General features: G+C 31.4%; 1 long non-coding RNA gene across 1 annotated transcript; it reads right to left on the bottom strand.

The window, feature by feature from the left end:
* Positions 1–4,296: 4,296 nt before the first annotated feature.
* On the bottom strand, positions 4,297–5,319 carry LOC115887213. The gene is made up of 3 exons (XR_004051088.1): positions 5,052–5,319; positions 4,778–4,973; positions 4,297–4,686 (listed from the first exon to the last, which is right to left on the bottom strand). It is a non-coding gene; the product is annotated as an uncharacterized LOC115887213 (long non-coding RNA).
* Between the last annotated feature and the right edge of the window lie 1,745 nt (positions 5,320–7,064).

Genomic DNA, 7,064 nt, shown 5'->3' with positions numbered 1-7,064 from the left:
GAGTAAAAAAATTAGGAAGTTAAAGAAAGTTATCTACACCTACATCTTTAATTTAAGAAAATAAAAATAACTGTTAGACATTTTCAGATTATATTTTAGCTTGATAATATGAAGAAAGCTGTAAAAAACTCAAATACATTCTTTAAAGAATAATTATTTCTTCTAGAAGAGATTCATAAAAAGACCGAAAGACATAACAACCCAAGGGACTTCTTCTGCTCTCGAGAGGAAAGCTGTTCTTTTCTTCTGTGAGGAGACTTCACAGAGAACGTTAGCCCCCGTGGATTTCAACCCAACGTGCTTCTGTGAGGACACTCATACAGGGGACTTTAGCTCCTGCAGAGGTCGACTCAACACTCCGCTTTGCTCAGGCCATCTCCAGGGAAATAAACGAAACAACCAAATAAACCAGGAAAAAAGTACATTTAAAAAAACTTACGATTTTTTGCAGAGCACTCCCCACGATGTGCATCCCTTGCACAAAAAATATACGCTCACTAACCTGAAACAAAAGAAAGAATACGTTAGTTAAAAATAATAAAAAAATAAAATATCATAACATACCTGATTTTATCTCGTTCCATGCCTACTGCCCTTTTCCAGAAAATCTTCGTTCCAGATCTGCGCCAATCGTCGTATCTCTTCAGAAACAGCCTTAAGGACAAGCGTATCTTAAGACAAGAGTTAGTGAAGAAGGTAATACGACTGAGACCTTGCACATCGGACATTCCAAGGCCACAAAAATTATAGATTTACTACTATAGGTAATAAGAAAGATTCAAGGTGTCTTTAACAAGATACATCTGTATTAAGAACTCAAAAGATGAAATAATAATAAATGAGGAAAATATGAGTTAATTTTAGTTTAAATGAGAATTTACTTTACTCGAAAATATAAATAAATAATTAATGAAGATCAAAGTGAAATGATCAAATTTAAGTTTTATTATATCACAGCATTACTATAATAAAATTAAAAGTATTTTCAATAGTTTTAGTTTAAATACAAGTTTATTAAGGAACATGATATCTCACAAGTTTTTTTTTAATATAAATGCAATTAGAGAATAATTTAAAAAAAATAGTAAAATAATGATAGAAAAAATAAGATTTAATCCTATGACAATGCCCTATAGAAAACTATTACAGAGACTAGAATAGAGTGATTATTGTTTGAAATTTAATTTAAAATTACAGAAAATAAAAATTATATCCGTTATATTATATATATTTTTAGAAAGAATCTAATCCCAAATAACACTAAAATAAGAAAGGCTGTGAACCTTAGTTACCTTATCACTCCCCATTCAACACTACCAAGACTAGATAAAACTAAAAAACAATAATTTTTGTTATAATAATAATTGAAAAAAGAGATTGGTTCATTGTAGATCCGATTTCCTGGCACATTGTGGCACTGTTTTTTTTTGGTAATAAATGATAAATAACAGAGTAAAAATAAAATTTGGTTATTTTTAAAAATAGACACCTCGAAAAAAATTATAGATATTATTTCTTGCCATTTTTACAAACGACAAGAAATACAAAAGATTATACGATTCGAATCAAAGAAGGTATGAACAAAAATAAAAAATGTGACCTTAAAATGCTGTGAAAAGCCTTAGAACAGCCCCAGAACTACGAGCCGACGCGACCGTTATGCTTTAGAAATGTATCTTCTATATTTCCTCTTCATCTGCATACTAAAACAAAGATAAAAAGATCAGAAAGATGCCCAAGTCCAGAAAGTCCAAATAAATTCAACTCACCTCCATTCCATATTATTTTACTGGCGATTCCTGCCACACGGCGTAAAAAGCAGCGTCGTCACACTGCGAGGGTAGAACGAACGCCCCTGATCCCTCAGGGACTGCGGACGGTCCCTGGGGAATCCCATTCGACGCGTCATCAGGATCGACAGAACCTGGAAATACTTTTTGGTAGCAGGACATCTAACACTGATCGGCAACACTGCAAATTCACAAATAACGCGCGCTGCGTACACGATTAGAGTTCTGAAATAAATAGAGAAATATTTTTGAATTAAATTTATGGAAATAAAATGGACAGATGTGTGTTAATATATATTTTTATTTTGTTTATTTAATATCTTTGAAACTATCGAAATATATTTACTCATATCGTAGGATTATGTAAAGTTATTCGAAAGGAAGCCAAAAATGCAATAAAAAACAGTATGTTTCATTTAAAAAAAAATATCTCGATCCACTCGCACTTTTTTGAGCCACCCTATACAAGTTAAAATATTTTCCTGAAAAACATCCTAGTACATACTTTAGGTTTGCACTTAAACAAAATTCCCAAGTTTTTTATTCTAGTAGGAGCTACAGATACCCGACGCACTATTGTCGGACCCTGTGTAATATATCTTTAAGAAAAACTACCTATATCAAATGCACTACTATAAGAAATATTCTTCAGAAAATTGACTATTATATATAATAGTCAATTTAATAAATAATATTTATTATATATAATAGTCAAATATTAATTGAATATTATATTCACTTATATAAGCCTTTTATTTTTAAAATATTATATATCTACATCAATATACTGTATGATCGAATAAAAACGGCGTCAGCGATGGCTATGAAATTAAAGATCGCTGTCATTTTACATGTAAAATTATATGGGAAATGTCATCGATCGTCATTTCTAGTCTAAAAATGATTTATTTTAATACATAGATGCTGTCCTACGTGTCCAACTATAAAAACATCAAATTTAGAAAACTGTTAATCCACAACAAATTATATCTTTTTATTTAGCAAGCAGAAGTTATAAAAAATTAGTAAACAAAAAGAAATACGGAAAGATTAACAAAAAAGGCAAAACTTATATTCACTGCCTGATAACATTTCGACCAATAGGAAATGAAATGACGTTATATTCAGCCAATAGACGCGCTTCTAAGCCAGTCGCTTTTAGAGGGTCCGATTTTTCGAAAAATTTCGGGAAATTCATAGGAAAATGGTTGTACTTACCCTTTCTAAAAGTCCTGCTAGGCACTACACATGGTTTTCGAGCACAATGTATAAGGAAGAGACACTTTTCACACCCAATTAACAAAAATTCTGGAGACGCACCCGGCATAGGTACTACCTCCAAAACGGTGCCTCCAGAAATGACGTAAATCTTCCGATACGACCAATAATATTGAGTTTTTGCGCTGGGTTTCTGATTTTTGACGCTAGAGTGAGCGCCAACACGCGTTTTTCTTTTGTTTTACCGATGAAAAATTATGTAATTTTATGACCTAAATTTCAAGTTTAAACGAAAATTTAGCAATAAAACGCTACCTTGGAGAGAAAACTACTACTAGGGAACTGTAGCTACATGTTTTCCGAATAAAATGACACCAAACAATAAACAAATAAAGCAAAATTCACAAAGATATCGCATTTTAATTACCCCAATGTCCGTAATTGTTAATATCATAAAAAAATAGATTTTTGTCTTAAAAAAGGTTTAAAACCTTAAAAACAGTCAGGGAATTATGTATTATTATTAAATATCTTTAACTATGCAGTTTTAAACCTATGTAACACTCATAAATTTAAAAAAATCCACAAATATGATGCTGGTTCGATAGCCTTCAGAAAATATTCAATTAATATAACTTTGTTGTTCGATATTTACCGAAGTAATGTAATATTTAGATAAACAAAGCCTTATTAAATCGAGAAATTATAAAACAAGGTAGTAATAGCCACAATGTATAACTTCCACAAGACATTTATTTACTCAATGATACTCAATGAACATGACTTCTTGCTTTTATTTTAAGAATTATGCATTGAAATCAATAAGAAATCCTATTTGACATGATTCTGTGTTATATTTATTGTGTTTTTTTAGTTTTTAACTATTTCCAAGAGCCAAAACCAGACACAAGACAAAACAAGAATTTAGCTTATTCGAGATATATTTTAGTTCATCATAACACCTCTACTTATAACTTGTGCACACTTATAGCACATAAATCTCTTAACATTTTATATATTCTCTAAAAGATTCTTAGTGAATGTTAAGTAAATATAGTACCTATTTTAGAACCTCTAAATATGAGAAATTACAAAATTGTAATATACAGAGAGAATTCAAAAGCAACAGCTGAGATATTTCAACTAAATTCAAAGTAATCAATGTAATAATTGAAATTGTAATTTCATCTTTCAAACTGCCTCACCATTTTTGATAAACTTCCATTATTCAGTAGGATTTTTTGTTTTAACCATAGAAATTCTGTATTCAAATAAATAAAACAGGATCTATCACTTGACCTTTTATTATACTATGTATAATTTACATTTTAAACAAATTTCAAGCCCAAAACTGACTCGCCCTGTATAATTCAAGTAATATCGCCTGGTTTAGTATGTAAGTAATATCGCCTGGTTTAGTATGTAATAGTCTTGAAGGAACCACTATTCTTGTTGGAAAGCATCAATAGTTTATATATTTTTTGAAATAGTATTTTTTTCACAAATGTAACGATCAAAAAAATTGTACTACTATAAAATATCATTTAAGATGTGTCTGTCATAACAGTGGATCCTTCTGTGTACCATTTTTCACACATTAACTGATTAGATATAGAATAAAGGATATTGCAAGCTGTTTTTAGAACCTCTTCATATCAAAATATGTAACTCTGTCTCACTGAAAAAAAGAAAGAAAACTGTAACATCTACACTATATAATATATTCTGATAAATAAAAGTTATTCAACTATGCTATAATAAAAATTTACTTCATTTTATGCAGTCTTCCTGTTCTTTTTTTTCTTTCCAAACAGAGGTGTTAAGTACAGCTTATCGTCTTCCAATTTTCTCCATTGATCTTTGGGAAGAATGTCTTCAATTTGGCGGTGAACATATTCTTCGTGCAATGTTAATAAGTCACCTGTTCAAATATCGTAGGTCTTCAAATGGGAGATATTGCTCTTCCTTAAAAATGCAGACACAGTAAAATGTATGTATCAATATTTCTTTAATTACAACAAATTATATCAGTAAAATTCCTACCTTGCCACTCACATTTTGTTACAACAGAATTTTTATTGCTCATTTTAGAGCCTAATTATTAAAAATAATACAAATTAATGGCCTAAGTTCAAAACATCTTGTATTAAGGTTATCAGTTATAAATAATACTGACTATACGTTTCTTGCAAATAATCTGGACTTTCTGAATTGTATTTGCACAACTCCTAAAAGTTATTCTTTAAAACTTTTACTAGAAATTACTTAAAAATATAATTTTTTAGGATCGAATCAAGTGAAAATTGAAAATTCAAATATGTACCACAGATTGTGCACGAACAAAAAATTGACAGCCAAGAGAAATAAAGACAGGACATTAGAACTACTACACCCACAGAAGGATATAGGGTGGTGCATAAATAATTGAGAAAATGCATTTAATCTACGGTACTCTACTGTAATTTTTAACATATAATTTGCGCACATAGGGTGTTCCAAGAATGCGCTCTTTTTGATTATTTGAATAAGAGAATAAGCTCATAAATAATAACAGGTTATAGAGTAACCTTACAATAATAGATTAAAACAATGTAAACACGCTGAATGTAACTTAAAACTGGATTTATTATTTGGTACAGTTGATTTTTGTGAAATCAACTGAATATTTTGAAGTGCTCTTTGTTGACGACTGTAACATAGTTTAGAGCGTTGAGATTTTTTTTAAATAAATTAATAGATAAAAAGTTAATAGAGTGGTTTTGAGTAATATTATTCCAAAAAATAAATAAATGAAATGTAATTTTTAAGTAAAATATGTTTTGGGTCTATTTAAAAGGTTTTTATACAGGGTTTTGCAATAGTACGTCGGGCACCTGTAGCCTGTATAATAAAAAAAAACTTTTAATTTGGACGTAATGGAATTTTGTTTAAGTTCATATCTTAAACGGATGTTTCAGGAAAATTTTTTAACTTCTATAGGGTGGGCGCTTTCTACGTAAATATATGCTTCTCCCTACCTCTAGATATCTTTGGACACACTCTGTATACCTCCTTAAATTACTGCTACGAATACAGTGTGAGTCTTAAATAAGTGCAAATATATTTCTAGGGGTGGTATATTTCGACCCCAGAAACATGTCTACGAGTTTTTTTCTGCATTTTTTTTAATTTTTAGTTAAAACATACAATATCATGATAATTATGGCAGCATTAGGTAGTCTACAGATTAAATTTACAAGAAAGAAAACCTAGAATCCTTTTTTACGAAAGGAAAAACGAAGAATCCTTTTTTTATTATTAAAGTAAAATAACTTTGATATTTTGTACTTATTTTATACAAAACTAAATCCAATTTTTTTTGTTTTACAGATGCAGCATTTTGCCACTCCACAACAGATAATAATCTGGAAGTCGTCACCAGTAAAAACCAGCGGTGTCTTGTATCGCAACCGTGTGGTGATTCTACGTCGCGTATCTGAAGCCCAAAGCGCATCGGCGCAGTTGTTGCGATGCGCAGCGTGAGTGGCACGTGGTCCATCCTGCTGCGCCTAGTAGCGGGCGTCGTAGTGGAGCTGACGTCACATTCTTCGTCGTCGCTGTCACCGGGCGCAAGACGTTGGGCGCCTAAGTGCGCCCAGTGATGTCCACGGCCAGGCGGCTGGTGTTGAGTCTCAGGGGACGGAAGCAGTCGCAGGTATGTACATGCACTTAATGTTTCTCTCCGGTATGGAGGGTAGAGGTCGATTGTAATACGACCTTATTGATCTACTGTGTACAGGGTGGGTCAAATTCGACGCTTTTAAAGGGAAACACCCTTTTCTATAGGAGATAGACGAAAACTAATATCGGTGTCTGAGCTCGCAATTTTTATCAAAAACATGATGGTGAAAACCGCACATCAATATATATGTTACCGTTTCGGAGTTGGGTTTTTTTCAAAAATGTGCATTTTTAACAAATCGCTGTAACTTTTTTACTATGGAAAATTTTATATTTGTGTGAAAACATTTCCAGAGCACCTTTTTACGTAGAATGTAATGGTTTAAGTATAATTTT

Source organism: Sitophilus oryzae, unplaced genomic scaffold (genome assembly GCF_002938485.1).
Source record: "Sitophilus oryzae breed Bouriz unplaced genomic scaffold, Soryzae_2.0 scaffold_1000_pilon_pilon, whole genome shotgun sequence".
In the NCBI taxonomy this organism is placed as follows: Eukaryota; Metazoa; Arthropoda; class Insecta; order Coleoptera; family Curculionidae; genus Sitophilus; species Sitophilus oryzae.
This window is presented reverse-complemented; position numbering and strand designations above follow the sequence as displayed.